The sequence below is a fragment of the Rhamphochromis longiceps genome, linkage group LG22 (genome assembly GCF_057381845.1).
Source record: "Rhamphochromis longiceps isolate RC_006_pf linkage group LG22, R_longiceps_female_GT1.1, whole genome shotgun sequence".
NCBI classification, from domain to species: domain Eukaryota; kingdom Metazoa; phylum Chordata; class Actinopteri; order Cichliformes; family Cichlidae; genus Rhamphochromis; species Rhamphochromis longiceps.
The window spans coordinates 37,475,051-37,491,107 of record NC_140577.1 but is presented as its reverse complement, the minus strand read 5'-3'; the positions used below and the strand labels follow the sequence as shown (position 1 = coordinate 37,491,107).

At 43.3% G+C, this 16,057-nt stretch overlaps 1 protein-coding gene across 2 annotated transcripts in view; it reads left to right on the top strand.

Moving 5' to 3' along the window:
• The window catches only part of LOC146644493 (stonustoxin subunit alpha-like), a 231,698-nt gene that overhangs the window by 68,359 nt on the left and 147,282 nt on the right, over positions 1-16,057 (top strand). The window contains exon 1 of one of the 2 annotated variants that reach the window (XM_085396005.1): positions 5,313-5,410. The exons of the other annotated variant lie outside the window; for it this stretch is intronic. The gene's annotated coding sequence lies outside the window, so the exon portion shown is untranslated. Of the gene's footprint in view, positions 1-5,312; positions 5,411-16,057 lie in introns of those variants that run through there. 2 annotated transcript variants of the gene reach the window in all.

The window sequence follows — 16,057 nt, the reverse complement described above, 5'->3', positions numbered from 1 at the left end:
TACTCATTTGCCTAATAATTCTGCACTCCCTGTGATGTAATGTAATTCTTTTTTTTTTCTTTTTTTCTTTTTTTTTTGTCCCGTTTGGATCTATAGCCATCAGAATTGTTGTCTTAAGGCCAAGAAAGATGCCAAGCGGATTTATTTTACCAAGTGGATCATCATGGCCTTGCCATTTTGGTCCATTTGATTGACCTTTATTATAATTATGAATTTATTTTATTTTCAGTTGCTACAAACGGGACAGACATGACTGGGGGATAGGACAGGGAGAAAGAATGAAAGAAAGAGAGGGAGAGAAAGAAAACCAAAGGGGAGAAGAGACGGTGAGAAGGGGGGGAAGAAAGAAAAAAAAAAAAAAGAAAAAAAAAAACACCTGGGTCACCTGTATGGAGAAAAAAACAGAAGAGAAAGCAAACAACAAAGAGCAACATAATAAAAAAAAACAGCACCATCACAATAAACTAGCTAACAGTAGATAACAGTAGATACTAAATAATAAACGATATTGTGCAGCACGCAAGATAGACAGCGCACAGTGTGCTTTGAGGCAGCAGCTAAGAAAGCTGTAGTCCGCGTCTGTGAACACCCGTGTGTACACCTGTGTGCACACCTGCGTGGATCAGCATGCTTGTATTCCAAAGGTTTCTCCATGTAACGATCTGCTAGGGAGTGTGGGGAGCCATAGCCCCGTCCACCAGGGTATGAAGCAGGTATGGAGGAGATCCAGGCGCCAGATATCCAGAGGCCCCAGAGTACAAGGACCCGAGGAGGACCACCAAAGGGGGGGGGGAACCGTGCCACCCTCCTGGGAAGAGCTGAGTAGAGCCCCAAAGGAGAGGTCACCCCGCAGCTACGGAGCACAGGTCAGAGGGGGTTGCAGTGGCGTGCCCGCGGGCTCTGCCGGCAGCCAGCTGTGCCAGAGAGGACCGAGCTTCAGGCCCAGAGGCCAGAGGCCTGAGGGCATCCCACCCCCCAGAAGGAGCCCAGCCGGGCCACAGGCGCCCGGCCCCACCAATCGGCCACCAGCCCCAGACGACAAGGACCACCAACACACCAACGTCTGAGGGCATCAGCCACCGGCAGGGAGTGTGGTGAGGGGAGATGGGCCTCCGTACTTTAGAGGGCCTGAGATGTACCCAGAGAGGTTGAGTCTAAGACCCAACCTGACATATAGACACAGACGAACAGGCACTGGCGGAGACAAACGTGCATTCCGACCCCCATATACACAACCAAATACTCCGCACTCACCCAACGTGTAGACAGACACAAATAGACACTGCACAGACAGTCGCACTCCCCAAACATACTCTATATCCCAGGTCCAGGTATCCCCGCCTTCAGAGGGGCAAGCCGCACCCAGACCCAGGAGATGTAACCCTTCTCTCTGGGACGGAGGCAAGCGGACCACCTCCTTATCTGCAGTAGCAGGGAGGCCCCGCATCCCAGACCCCAATCTGACGGCCAGCACCTCCTCCCAGCCCCCCAGCCCTGACGGCTAACAGAACCGGGGTGAGTGAAGACCTCAAACCTCCCTCCGCCCGCTCATATGTAGTGTTGCTGTGTGCTGTTCTAAAGTGCATTTAAAACTCAGGAGAGCATGGTACTAGCTTCCTCTCAGAGAGCAGCACGGCTCCTCCCGAAAACCCTTAGTGTCTACATGCATTTAAAATTGAGGGTAGGGCACCAGCGCCAGAGGTGGGTTGGAGTACACCGACCATCCTCTGGATGCTGTAAAACGTGCCCACCCCCAAGGCCCTATATGTATGTGTTATGTGAGAGTGTGAGTAATGTGGATGTCTAGGTTGCGGAATAAAATTGAGGCACAGGCGGCCAGAAGGGGACAGAGGGGGAGTGCCTCCCCTGCACCCTGGTGACATACCTGCACCCCAAGCCCTGCGTGTGTGGGTGGGTGTGGTAGAGCGGGAATAGGGAGGCAGCTGAGGATGGGGAGGGAAGAAAGGGAGGGGCAAGTGGCCCCTCCCTGGGGCCAGCTCCCCCGCTGACCCCAGTAGGCACCCCCACACTCTGGAACCCACCAGGGCAAGGGGGCCCAGGCCCATCCGGACCGGGGCCCGCAGCAGTAGCACCGCCCAGCCCCACAGAGTCCGGGGCAGCCCACCCGACTCCACCCCAGAGAAAACTGCACCCACCCCATCATCCAATCATCTCCCAAACTACACAAGACAATAGACACCCAGGTTGAGTTCATTCTCCACCTCTCCTATATCTCTCCCCCGACCTGCAGAGTGAGCGCCTGTAGTGAGGAGACCACCTGCAAGATATAACAACCTCCCCACCAGTTAGAGAGCCCCCTAGTAGGGCCAATGCACCAGAGGTCCCCTGCACTGGGGCCTAGCCCCCCTGCACCCACCCGCCCACTGCTCCGGCGATACAACAGCCAGGACCCAAGCCCCCAAGGCCCAGCCAGCACCCCAGACCCCCAAGCCTCCACGCCCGTCCCGGACCCTCCCAGGGGGAGCCAGGCTACCAGGCCAGTAACCAACGTCTGCCAGCACAGACCCTCCCCCATCTCCGCTGTACGCAGCCACAAGGAAAACACCATCCAAGAGCCCCAGAGCTCCTAACCAGGTCATGGCCACATCCCCCAGGTTAGTCCCTCTAGGGAAACGTCCCTAGGGACTCCCCAGACGCCCTAAGGCCATCCCTACCCCCATATCAACCACAATAGCGAAGGCAGGACCAAACCATGACCCCCCACCCCCACTAGGTGATGAAGCCGATCAAAGGAGCCCAAAGGGATTGATCAAATGTGATGGCAGATGTTGTATCAAGACTAATGTGATCCATTAGATGGTTTTTATATTGGTTAGAATTAAGATTATTTTTATTTTTCCAGTTAATGAGGACCATTTTCTTGGCAATGCATAGGGCCGTAAAAACAACGTGGGCAGAGTTTATTTCTGCAGTGACCTCATCCAAGTTGCCCAGCAAGCACACTAAAGGGGAGGCTGGAATGTTACATTTCAGACACTTTGATAAGTCTTCACATATCTCGCGCCAGAATTTCTGAACTGGTGGACAGAACCAAAGAGCGTGGATGTAATTGTCCGGTGTGTTTGCTGTACAGTGTGAGCAGTTGTTGGAAGGCGTATAGCCCATCTTGAACATCCTATGACCAGTATAGTGCACTCTGTGTAATATTTTGTATTGTATTAATTGCAAACTGGGATTTCTGATCCATTGAAAGGTTTTTAAGCATATGAGACCAAAGGATTGGGTCTAAGTTGATTGATAAATCTGCTTCCCATTTTGCAATAGGAAGGGATATTGATTCATCTATTTTAGAAAGTGTTCTGTATATTTTAGACAATAATTTGGGGGGTTTTAGACTAAAAAATTGTACCACACTTGGTGGTGTTTGTAATTCAGCTTCATTGGGATTAAATTTCTTTTTTACTATGGATTTAATTTGTTGATATTCCAAAAATCGTTTCTTGTTGATCCCATATTGTGTAACTAGTCTGTCAAACGAAATAAAGTCTGTTCCTTCCCACATTGGTTCCAAGTATTTAATTCCTTTGCAACTCCAATCTGGAAAGTTTATTGTTTTGTAATATGTCCAGATTGTTCCAGATAGGTTTGCATGGGATTAATGAAGACTCTGTCATTTTTAGAAACTCCCACCATGCTGTCAAAGAAGAGCTAAAATTGATGCTTTTAAAGCATTCATGCCGTTTGATATTTGAGCTGATAAATGGTAGGTCTGAAATTTCTAGGTTATTACATAGTGCCTGTTCTACATCTATCCAAGGTTCATCTAAGAGGGTGTGTTTAAACCATCTAGAGATGAACTGAAGCCTGTTGGCTAAAAAATAGTGATTAAAGTTAGGCAGATCTAATCCTCCATTATCCTTGGTCCTTTGTAGTGTTTTCCACATTGCAGTGGGGAAGGAGAAGAATTATGGAAGGAGCAATTAATCGGAAGAACTGTTGATTTCGACCAGTTAATTGAATAATCTGAGACACTTGAGAAGGAATTTATCAATGCAATTACCCCAGAGAGATTGGTTTGTGAGTTTTGGAGAAAAAGTAACACATCATCTGCATAAAGGCTGATTTTATGTTCTATATTCTTACATTTTATACCCTTAATTGATGTAGCCTGTCTAATTGCTGCTGCTAGTGGCTCAATAAAAATTGCAAACAGTGAAGGGGAGAGTGGGCATCCCTGCCTGGTGCCCCTCAGAAATGTAATGTAATTCTAATGATCAATAAATGTGCTGATTGGACTCAAAGGAATGACTTGGACTGAATCTGTTCCTGCTTTTCTCTCTTGTGGATCTGATCCAGACCTCCAGCTTCTGCCCTCCGCCTCACATTAGTCACCCAGCACAGCAGCTTCCCCATTAAAGCTCACTCTTCACGCCTTTAAAGCAGCCTCAGAAATACCTGGAAACACGGATCGGAGAAGTGAGACGAGATGAAGAACAGCTGGGAGAAAAGACACAACACGAGCTTCTCGTCTGTGACTGAAACCTTTGAATCATTTTTAATCTTTGCTGTTTAACTGGGCAGTGATGCAGCTTTGAACACAGGAGATTCACATTTGACCTTTAAATGACCCTGTGACCTTTCCTTCAGCTCCACGCTCAGTCAACAAATAGCGTGTGAATGATTAACTGAACTGATCAATAGTCCAGAAGTTTCACAAACTCGATGCTGCACTCCGATTAAAAAGAGCTTTTATTTTGACAAGCAGGATATAGGTCACTTCCTGTCACTCCTAGCGTGACATTAAGACACATCAAAAATGTCCTGAACAGTGAAATAAGTCAAAATGCGCTCAGTGATCAGATGAAGACAAAAACAACAATGAAGGTGATCCCTGCAGTTCCTCTGACATCCAGCAGAGGCAGCAGTGACTCAGTCCCCATAGACTCAAACTGGTTTGGTCTCTACAGATAATTTCTCCCTTCATGTGTTTTTGTATTGACGAGGAGGTCAAAGTCACATGACCTCATTGTTGCTTCCTGTTTACAGCACACTGGACTCTCCAGGTGTCTGTTCTTCGTACCTCGCTTACTACATCCAAGATCAAATGACACATCCAAGATCAAATCATCGCGCTAACTTTGAGCTCGCTATTGCGGTTCTCCGAACACGCCTGCTGTTGACGATTAGTATAGCTGGATGAAGTAATGTGAGATCACTGGGTGGCTTAACAGGGGCTACGCATCGATAGTAGAAAAATTGATCGGCAACCCTTTGATTGGTCGGCGAAAATGTCGAAGGAGCGCGCTCGGTATTTTTCGGCAGCAGAGCAAGAACTCTTGATTGAGGGATTTCAGGAGTTTCAGAGTTTAATCAGAACGCAAGGGAACACTGCAAAGGCTGCAAAAGCAAGGAGAGAGGGCTGGCAGAAAGTTGCTGACAAATCAAACTCGTAAGTAATCTAATAATAACAATAATAATGGAGTGGATTGATATAGCGCTTTTCAAGCCACCCAAAGCGCTTTACAATGCCACTATTCATTCACTCTCACATTCACACACTGGTGGAGGCAGCTACGGTTGTAGCCACAGCTGCCCTGGGACAGACTGACAGAAGCCAGGCTGCCATATCGCGCCATCGGCCCCTCTGGCCAACACCAGTAGGCGGTAGGGTAGATCTATCATATGACACTATATTGTCCAATATTATATGGCATTATATTATATTATAATATGTTATATTATATCCCCTTTCACATTAGAGCCACAACAGGACCCACTAGAACATGGGAACAAGTAAAAGTGAAATATAAGAATATTCTACAGAATGGTAATATTTATCACTTATATTGGTTTTAGTCTCTTGAAAAGAGACCCTGAAATAATCTGTTTGTTTATAACAGCAACCAAGAAAAGGGCAGAGCAAAAAAAGACAGGTGGTGGTCCTGCACCCCCTCGTCAACAAGTTGGTTAAGTAAATAATACCCTCACGGGAAAATCGATATCTCTCAATGAGCACACTGTCGCGCTGAGCTAAAGGATCCTGTCTATCCCGCAATATACGCTGGATCCTGAAAACTCTCCTTATCAATCTTGCACCTTCCGCAATGGGTGGCTCGCGTATACGGACAGGACATGGCTGCGACAGGCTTCCCAAATCCACCTTCGCTTTTATAGCCGTGGTCTCTCATCTTGATTACACGAAGTAATTTACTATTACTACTCTGAAATATGAATTACATCTGAAATAATCAAATACATGAAATAGAATGATTAATAGTACATTTCCCTTTTTTTAGGAAATGACCTGTATGTATCTGTGTGGAATCAATAAAAGGATCAAGTGCTGCATTATCTTTAGTTACATTGATAATATTTATTTATGGTAAAACAGTGGTAAAATATCGCTGTTGCTTTCGTATACATGAAGCGGACATATCTGAGTGGCCGCAATCCAATCTTGTTTACATAAAGTAAACCTGCTCCCGAGCAGGTTTACGCTTACGGATCTGTTGCTATGACAGCAAGTCCCGGATGAGCTTCGGGGAACCGAACGATCCAAGATCACGCGAAATCGTCAACAATCAAATCCAGCTAACTTACTTAGCGAGGTACGAAGAACGGACCCCAGGTGTGTGTTTGTGACATCATCACAAACACAGTGTGTGTGTGCACTGCTGTCAGGATTTCCCAAAGAGGAGCAGGGTCAGCTTTGGGACTGAAAAGCGTGGACGGGGATTTTGGAGGCCGGCCTTGTGGGACATGTATTTGTAAGAGTTTCTCTTTCAGGAGGAGAACATTTCAAAGTGTGAACTCCTCGTGTTTGCAGCATGAAATGTGCTGTAGAGTGCACTAAATCTAAGAGCAAAGTAAAGCCTGTCTTTGGCCTGATGTGGCTGTGAAAGCAGCTTCTGGCAGTGTTTCTTTATTGAATGAGAGGGGGAGATGTAATCAGAATGAGTGATGAGCCCAAACCCTCTGTCCTCAAACTCTTCATCAGTGCTCTCGCTGAGTGTTACTTACTGCTCCTCAATAATCCTGGATATGACTGAAACACAGCATAATCAGCTGAACTCGGCTGCTTTCTCGCAGCAGTGCGCACGCAGAGAGCCACTTCTTCCTGCTGAATCCGTGGCCAATGAAAGCTCATGAATCTGTTAGTGTGTTAGATTCCTGCCTGGACTCTTCAATGTGCTGAAAACAAAGAACAAAGCTGTAATCACACAGGTCTCCTCTGATAAATCCTGAGCTCCACCCAAGTCTCAGTCCTCAGGACCTCACACAGTCCCAGCAGTTTCTATCAGCATTAACACATTGATCATCCATCATGAAGTGAACTGGCTGTGTGTTTGGATGGAAGTTAGCAGCTGTTAGTCCATCAGCCTGCGTCTTGTTTGTTACAATGTAGAGAATGATGGGCCAACCCATCAGTGATCTGATGATTCCTGCTCTGACATGAAGGCCTGGTATACTGGACAAAGAAGCCAATCATCTCATAGATCCCTCTAAAGCAGTGATTCTTAACCTGGGTTTGATCGAACCCTAGGGGTTCGGTGAGTCGGTCTCAGGGGTTCGGCAGAGCCTCCACCATGACATGCACGGCTCATTTTGTGCACCAATAAAAAACATATCTATGTCTTGAATTTGAAAAAAATCATATTTTATTTTTCAGTAAAGAGGGGTTCAGTGAATGCGCATATGAAACTGGTGGGGTTCGGTACCTCCAACAAGGTTAAGAACCACTGCTCTAAAGAATCTCTTTCCCATTTGACATCTTTAATTTACTTCTTTCTTTTGCTGGAACGCTACAAGCCTCATAAACTGGAGTTGGATGATCTCTTTTAATGGGAGCACACTGACTGGGAAATAGAAAAAAGGATTTTAGGGAAGTCTTTATTTCCCAGAATGCACTGTTCTATCTCATCTTATTCAAATCTGACACAATGAATCAAAATGCTCTGTCTTTGCTACATGTCACATTTTCATGGGTCTCCTCCCAAATCTCAAAGACATCCACCTATAATTCAATAATATCTCATTATTATCAAAGATGAATTATGAAATTCAGCAACATTAAATGGAAAATGGTCTGTATTTGTATAGCGCTTTACTAGTCCCTAAGGACCCCAAAACGCTTTACACATCCAGTCATCCACACACACACATTCACACACTGGTGATGGCAGCTACATTGTAGCCACAGCCACCCTGGGGCGCACTGACAGAGGCGAGGCTGCCGGACACTGGCGCCACTGGGCCCTCTGACCACCACCAGTAGGCAACGGGTGAAGTGTGTTGCCCAAGGACACAACGACTGAGACTGTCTAAGCCGGGGCTCGAACCGGCAACCTTCCAATTACAAGGCGAACTCCCAACTCTTGAGCCACAATCGCCCCATTAGTGGTGGGGCAGTCTGTGGAGGCAGAGCAGTTATAGCTCCAAAGACATAAGAAAAGAGTGGGGACACTGTTACATTGTAGAGTCACACAGTGTGTGCAGCGTGAGTTTACATCATAATAAATAATAACCATCATGTATGTGCTGTCTTTATTTCATTTGGCAGCAAAAACATCAAACATGAACTGAACTGGATTCAGGCCTTAACACAGTGGGTGCATCAAATGTATGTGAGTGTTTTTCACACTCACCTGTACTGTGTGTTATACAGTACTGAATACACAATGAGATGGACAAAGTCCAATTATAGAATTGTACATCAGACACAGCTCTCCTCAGATGTGATCCGACTCTGCCAACAGGAGCTCAGATCTGCTAAAATCACAGTCTGAAGCTGCAGCTTTTCAATCCTCACTTTCATCCATCCAATCAGGCTCGCTTCAAATCTTCAGATCAAGAAGGTCAAAGTAGTAGAATTGAGATTCAGTGTGTCTGACTATCAGAGCAGAGCTGAGCTCCTGTATGGCTGTTCTTTCAAAGAAAAAAGAACAAAAATAATCTCATTTCATCCGTGCTGTGATCCAAAGCTATGAACTAAAATAAAGCCACATCGAACAAACACCTTGATACGTTTGTCAGGAGGTGCACGTCAGGTCACGTGGAAGGTTACGGCGTAAGTTACTCAGATTAGTCACAGAAGTCTAAATCAAGCTTCAGTCTGAGTCGAGTCAGCCGAGGTTCAGAACCGTGGATTGTCACATTGCTCATTCAGAGACTTCCTCAAGTGTTTGTGTGAATACAGGGAGACACAGCTCTGCTTTATTCATAATTACTAGTCAATAAATTGATCTGCAATCATTTTATAGCACAATCACATGTACGAGTGTCATGTGACCTGGGGTAAAAAGATATAGAAGTCCCCCCTGGCTGCCTCTACATCACAGCTCAGAGGTTCAAAGGTCTTAATATCCAGCTTTAAGTGTTAGGGTACCTGGGTCGTGGACCGAGTGGTTTCAGTTTTGTACATTTTATGTGTGTTCTCATCTTAGTTTATATTTGTGAAGGTTGTGGTTTCTGTTATGCATGTCTATTTTTTCCCCAGTTCTTCTTGGTGTGTGATTATTTTGTTCTCAAGATTTGGTTTCCTTACTCCCTCTATTCTGTGTCCAGTCAGTGTCTGTGTCTGCCCTGGTCCCACGTCTGTGTTCTCTCTGTTGCAGTGCCTGCTTGCGAGTCTGTGTCTGTAAGTTCAGTCTGTGTTTCCTGTTTTACTTTGAAAGTCCGTGTCTCATGTTAATATATCTGTTTTTTTTCCCTGTCTCGTTAGGCCTGATTTGCCCCAGCTGTGTTTCCCTCCTGTTACCCCCCAGCCAACATTTATATGTGGGGCCCATATGGTTTGGAAATGGGCTGGAAAATGGGCCCCATATACACTGAAAAAAGAAAATAGTTGAACCAACTTAATTGAATTATTTCAATTGGTAACACCAAATTTAATTAAGTTCTTTGAAATGAAGTTAATACATTAGATTAACACAACTGATTTAAGTTACATGTACTTAATAAATTAATTGTTGTCAAATAAACATTTTTCATTAATCCAACTTAAAATTAAGACATGTCAACTTAAAGTTTTCAGTTTTTCCAACCCAATAATTTGCATAACCCAAAAGTAAATTATTGCTCTTTGCTAACCTAATAATGTGGTTTAGTGTAAATTACTTTTTGTAGTGACTCTAAAATGAAATTTTAGTTTGTTTAATAAAGCTTAAATCAAAATTTTAAGTTGGCTGAAAATATTTTTCAAAAATTCAAAATCCAATGTTTTTTTTTTTTAAATGCTTTATTGTATAAATGTAATAAAGTATTACCTTTATGGCAACCAACACAGCTTTTGGTCAAACACATTACACATTTGTCCTTTTTAAAACACATATGCACAAAATGCAAGTAACGCTTAGTAGGACCACAAAGTTGTCATCAAAGTGTAAAGTGCAACACAGTATTACACAAATATCAATCTCAACACATATAGTGTCAACTATGAAAAAGTGCCCCAAGAGTATACAGAAACTTCTCTTCAGCTATAGCCAATGAATAAATATCTGAACAGTGTAGCTGACCAATGGGGATGAAAAAATATAAACACTCCTTTAGAGTTTTAGAATGTCACAACAGTTTGTTGTATAACTGAGCACATCAAACCTGAAATGCAACCTTTCCCTTGAAACAAGGCAAATATGTCTGAAAATTAAAATTAAAATTAAAAAATAAATAAAAATACCATACAAAGTATGTATAAAAGCACATTAAATTGGGGTTTGAGGTCTCTTGGAGCATAAAAAAGCCCAACATCCAAAAGAGACTACATATTTTACATGTTATATGTCCAAACACAGTTGTTCCTTCGCATTATGGCACAAGGCCATTTGTTGGTCATTGTTCTGTGCCATTACTGGGAGCTTTGAAGTTTGATATACAGATTTTGGACTTTGGGGGACATCTTGTGCTGATCAAGCTGCATGAAGATTTTTTGGAGCACTTCAAAAGTGAAGCGAAAGGGTTTTGGATAAGCTAGGTTGAGTGCATAGATCAAACCTAGAAGCAGGGCACAAGCTGAGGCAACCGAAGTTAGTTCATGCAACACTTCCACACCCTCAATGACAATGCCAATGTCTTCAGGTGGCTCCTGCAGTCCCTCCCCCTCCTTCCGAATCACATACACTGCCATGGTGACCTCCTCCAGGTCCCTCTGAACATCATCTGCTCCACAGTCCTACAGAGGGGTACAAGACACAAACACAAATCATCATTAGCCTCACTTCTTACTGTGATTAAGTGTTTGGGTGATGTACCAATATGTGTTATGTGCTGGGCTATTTCTTGGCTGGGTGTCATCACACACCAGAAACAGCAGAGAGAGGTGTATCAATCTGACTCTAATCAAATTGTAAGCAAGAAAGATAAGATTTCCCAACATGTCAAACTATTCCTTTGAACTTAAATAATCAAGTAAGCCCTTCTTACTTAAAACAAAGTCAATCCAATATGTAATGTGTTGTTGCTGGGAATTATATAATGTCCAATATGGTCATGATAATTAATACATGTCAGCAATCCAACTATGGTTCACGTGTTATGTTTGTTCTAACAGTTAACTTTTTTTGTGTCCCTTTGACAAGATGTGCTGACAAACTGTTGAAACTTACAAGGTATTCCTTGATCAGGCCATCTGCATCTTCTCCCAGGAAGATGGTGAGGGCTTTCAGCACACATTCTGGCTGTAGCTCAGGTGGCAGAGCAGGTCAGCCACTAATCAGAAGGTCGGTGGTTCGATCCCAGGCTGCATCCTGGCTGCATGCCAAATGTCCTTGGGCAAGATACTAACCCCGTGTTTGCCCCCTACTGGTGGTGGTCAGAGGGCCCGGTGGCGCCTGTGTCCGGCAGCCTCGCCTCTGTCAGTGCGCCCCAGGGCAGCTGTGGCTACAATGTAGCTTGCTATCGCCAGTGTGTGAATGTGTGTGTGAATGGGTGAATGACTGAATGTAGTGTAAAGCGCTTTGGGGTCCTATGGACTAGAAAAGCGCTATACAAATGCAGGCCATTTACCATTTACATTCCCTCCGATGATTAATGTCCAGTCTAGAACAACAAATGTTGATTAATTTTAAACTCTAAATTTCATAAGACAGACATCCTTACTCTTATTGCTTAACTTACATGTACTTTATTTAAAAACAGTAATTCACAAGCCCAGAGATTCATTACAGAAAGAAAAGGGGATGAGTTCAGTGGTGTATTTTTTGAGTCGCTAAAAACATTCATGCATATGAAAGCCATGATTAGCATTGGCCTGCCCATATTGTCTTTATGAAGGATTCAGATATATTTTGACAGCCCTCTTAGTTACGAAGTATCTTGTTTGATGGTACAGATTTACCTGTGTCCATGTGTCCATGATGTTCGCAATCTTTTGGCGTGTTGCTCCTCCTTTGGCACGTATGACTTTGATCAGCTGACTTGAGTGCATGTCTAACTGGGCCATGAACTTCCACTCAAGAGGAACAGCCATGAGCCTCTGGAACTCTGTATTTATCTAAAAACAAAACACAACCCTATTTTCATGGAAGAAGTCACCATCGAAGATAGTTTTGTAGTGCACAGAAGTTTTTTGAGGCTGATTATCTACAGTATTCAAATTAACAGCCTGATCCAAGATTGTCTGGCAGTCAAGAATATGCTGCAAAGACTTTAAAATTGAAATATATTGGAATGACTTGTTATTTTTTCGGTCAAGTATATATTCCACTGGTTCCACTACTTTAAAGTGGCTCTTATGGTATGCTTTTCGTCTCCAAGGACTGGAAAGTGGACCTTTATCTCCAATTGCTTTTTTTACAGGGTTTGTCTCACAGAGTACACTGGCTAGCTTTTCAACAACTGACTGGTCAAATTGGCATCCGTTGTCTTGTAATACTTGGCTAATAGTCTTTTGGGTAATCGCCACAGAAACAGAACCAATCAAATAGTTTAACTCCTGCAAAAGCTCATCTACAGCTGCATTAGACACAAGAAAGATGTGTTCCAACTTAAGGAGCACTGAAGCAATTTTAAGCTCAATATCCTTCCTCTAAGTTTTCAGAATACCCATTGTCAAAAGCAGAATTTAAATTTACATCACTCTCTATAATTTCCACATCTGAAATATCACTGGCAACACTGGCACAAGATTCATCAACAGAACTTATTCCAGGCTTAAATGTGTTCACTGTACCAGAGTGTTTTCTGTATTTATGACTTTTGAAGTTCTCATAGACATTGGTTTTATATTCACAGTTTTGGAACACACATGTTACAGTCTCCTTATTTTTAAGATGCTGATAGATATGTTGAAAATATTCTCTTTCTGTGGAGAGTTGATTATGGCCACAAATATGGCAAGTGAATGTGGACGCAGCTTTGGAGACTGCTTGTTGGGCAGGGTGATTTCTTGATAGATGGCTCAGTAGGGCGTTCCAAGTCTTGAACCTACATGTACAATTTAAATAAGTGCATGGATATGAGTGGCCTCGTCCGTAATGCCTATGAATCAGTTTGTAGTGTTTGAGCAATTCAGATCTTTTTGTTAATGTTGTCCCACAGTCCTTGCATCTCCACATGAAGCATAGCACTGGAGAAACAAAGAGACACGCTTTACTGGGTGTATATAAATAATTTGAGAAAAACACAGAGGGAGAGTTGGGCAATATTACAATATATCAATATGGTGATATGAGACTAGATCTCATCTCAGCTTTTTGCCACATTGCCCAACACAAAACGAATCATTTAAACACAAAATGTATTCATCAAATGTAGCCAGCCCTCTCTAATTAGATTTTAAAGGGATAAGTTCAAAACAAAAGTTTAAAAACAAAACCCAAATGCCCATAGGTACATTTTTTTTTTTTGCAATTGTTTTATATATAAAGCCGATTCCTGTTCAGTGTAAAACTGAATTAAGTTTAAATGAGACATTACTATTTTGAACTTGCATACCTTTGTTGTTGATGAAGTGAAAGTACGCAAGTTCACAGGTAAAACGAGCTGCCTGGCACGCCTCCACACAGGAATGCCCCTCTTGAAGTAGTCACAGAGCTGAGAAGAAGTTAGGTCAGAAGGTGGCGATGGGGCATCACATTGGACACCAAGCCAAAGGTTGTGGCACTGTCCAGGGTTCCAACCAGAGGTGATGTAATCTTTCTGCCATCAGCAGACACCCCTCTGGAGAGGTTGACAGGAAGGAAAGGAAGCGCTACCCAAAGTCCTAAAGATTAAAGATATGTTCGAGTTAGTCTGTCGATCTTTCATCATGTTTACAGTGTTCATCTGCATCTACGTACTTATATATGTATTCAGACACAGACCAGAAGTGTGCTAGGTCTACAAGAAATCTGATGGCTGTATTTTCTGTGTTCAATAGTGTAATACTTTCTTCTATGATTTCTAATTTTGATTTTCTGCCGCACACCATCTCCCTCTCACACGGCTGATCCGTGCGTGTACGAGCGCTGCACGCACCCTTTCTCCTCGCCTTCTTAACGTCATGTACATTGAAAGCAAAGCAAGCGGCAGTAAATGCATGCTTCCTGGAGCCACCACAGCTAAACTTTACCTCCTACATCACCCGTGGCCGTGACCGCATGAACTATTCGCGCCGACAGGCATACTGCGAACAACCACTCGTGTATAAATGCGCGCGCCCGAAGTAACGTAGTCTGAAGAGAACCGCGGCCCAGCTTGCCGCTATAATGTGCTAATGCTAATGAATAACTAACAGTAAGCCAACACCGACACACTGCATGAATACACAACTTTAAGCTAGCGTTACGATATTAAAACAAGAGAGTACCGCCGGCAAACTACTAACTTAACCTACATGTCCAAGCACAAACTACCAACAGGTCTGACATTTCGCTAATGTTAGCAGGGCTGAATGATAGCGGTTTGGTCAGGTCAGTTTACTAAACACTTAACAAACTTAACAATACAGTTGGAATATTTTTATATCTAATATATTAAAATATGTGTTCTACATTTGACTTACCTTCAAGGACTATGGAAAAAGTAATATCTTTGTTACCTTATTGACCAAATTGTTCACGAGGTCCTGCCTGCAGCCAAGTGCCTCTCAAATTATTGTTCTCAACCGCAGGTAGAAAATTCTGGAGAAGGCGGAGACGTCATGACATCAGACGCACTGCGTCACGAGAAACCTAATTGATGCAGGTTGACTCTAATGAGAATAGCAGGTTACATGTGTACTGAGGGAACAACACGTAATAACAAGTTGATATACTCCACAAATGTAGACTGGCTCCACTAAAGCAGAAATCTTAATGAAACTCACTCTGAACTTTACGTAACTTCAACTACTGCTGAAATACACTTTTTAGAGTGTAGGATTGTCCGCGGGTTCCGTAATGGCCCCACATTAAATGCCCATATAGGTGTTATGTTAGGAAAATCTGGGAACTAAATGGGCCTCAACTGGGCAAAGTACACAGAAACCCACCTGGGCCCATCTTTCAAGTTTGTTGTGGGTACCATGTGGGCACCACATAGGCTAAAAAGTGGGTTTTAAGTGGGATTGTCCGCGGGTTCCATAATGGCCCCATTTTATAAGCCCATCTCGGTATTATATTGGTAAAATCTGGGAACTAAATGGACCCCAACTGGGCAAAGTACACTGAAACCCACCTAGGCCCCATTTTTCAAGTTCTTAGTGGGTACAACATGAGGAAAACATGAGCTAAAAAGTTGGAATGGCATTAGCAGTAGGTTCTGTATTTGCATCTTACTTCTAGTTTGAATTGACTAAGTTCTGGCACTGAGTGGGCCCCATGTAGTAAAACAGTCACAAAATCAATTTTTTAGACGGCTAATACGGGTTCTGTGACACAAAGACACCAAATATATTAAAGCTGACCGCAAACAAAATCTAATTTGTAAATAAAACCATTTCAAAAATCACGAGGGTACACAAAACAACATTTTTCACATTTATTTTGTCCAACAACTGTGATTTTACGTAACTGTATTCCAAAGTGCGTAAACGTTTAAAAACTAGAAATGTCAAACTACAGCAAAATTCCTTAGATATTTGGAACTGTAGCAACATGGGGAAAAAGTCAGATGGAAAACTCAAAAGCTTATCTTGAAT